Here is a 1,001-nt window from a genome sequence, read left to right on the forward strand (position 1 = left end):
ATTGTTTTATAGTATAATTTGAAGTCAGGTAATGTAATGCCTCCAGTTTTATTCTTTTTGCTTAAAACTGCTTGGTCTATTTGGGCTCTTTTTTGTTCCATATGAATTTTAGGATGTTTTTCTCTAATTCTGTGAAAAATGACATGAGTATTTTGATAGCAATTGCATTGAATCTGTAGATTGCTTTGGGCAGTATGGTCATTTTAACAATATTGATTCTTCCAAACCATGAGCATAGAATGTTTTTTCCATTTGTTCGTATCATCTAGGATTTCTTAAAATTATTTTTCCTTTTTTTAAGTAAAATTTTTAAGTGGTAAAACAAATCCAACACTCCTCATTGCAATGTAGACTGAGTTCTAAAATGTTTTGAGTCAAGAATCTCTTTGGTTCTTCCCCAATGTAACGATACATAATGTCTCCCTCTATATTTAGGAAGTCTAACCATCTTCAGTATTTTGTCTTAAAAGTTGCTCTCCCAGATAAGAGGTGGACACGCTGATGAAATTCAAAATTCTTCCTGCTGTCCACTTTACACCTGATGTAACTGTACAGGTTGGCACCTTGTACGGCACTCATGATAAACACATCCAATCACTTTCCTCTAAAGGAGAAGATAGCATTAAAGGCAAATATCACCCATAGCACTGGAGCGGCAGTAAGTCCTAACCAAAAGATTCTTGATTCAGCCTCTGAAGCAGTTTTATTCTCTTGAGGCGCTGCCTTCCTGGACTCAAACGGCCAATGGCTCTTTCCAGTATGATTCCACCAATGTAGGCCACTCATTAGACTATCTGTGACATTCTTTACTGCCCAAAATTGGTCAGCTAACACATTTTTATTTTATTTCTTTGAGCTCTCCTCTATAATATCCATTAAGTTACATATACCACAAACCAAGTTGAAACATCAGCAAAAGGTATCATTTGTCATAGATTGTCCTTTGCCATGATTAGATAAAGATGATAGTCTCTACCCACTGAGTGAGAGTTATTTTCTAT

At 35.6% G+C, this 1,001-nt stretch overlaps 1 pseudogene; it reads right to left on the bottom strand.

The window, feature by feature from the left end:
• Positions 1 to 440: 440 nt before the first annotated feature.
• LOC123642084 lies at positions 441 to 786 on the bottom strand (annotated as a pseudogene).
• Between the last annotated feature and the right edge of the window lie 215 nt (positions 787 to 1,001).

This window comes from Lemur catta, chromosome 7 (assembly GCF_020740605.2).
Source record: "Lemur catta isolate mLemCat1 chromosome 7, mLemCat1.pri, whole genome shotgun sequence".
Lineage (NCBI taxonomy): Eukaryota > Metazoa > Chordata > Mammalia > Primates > Lemuridae > Lemur > Lemur catta.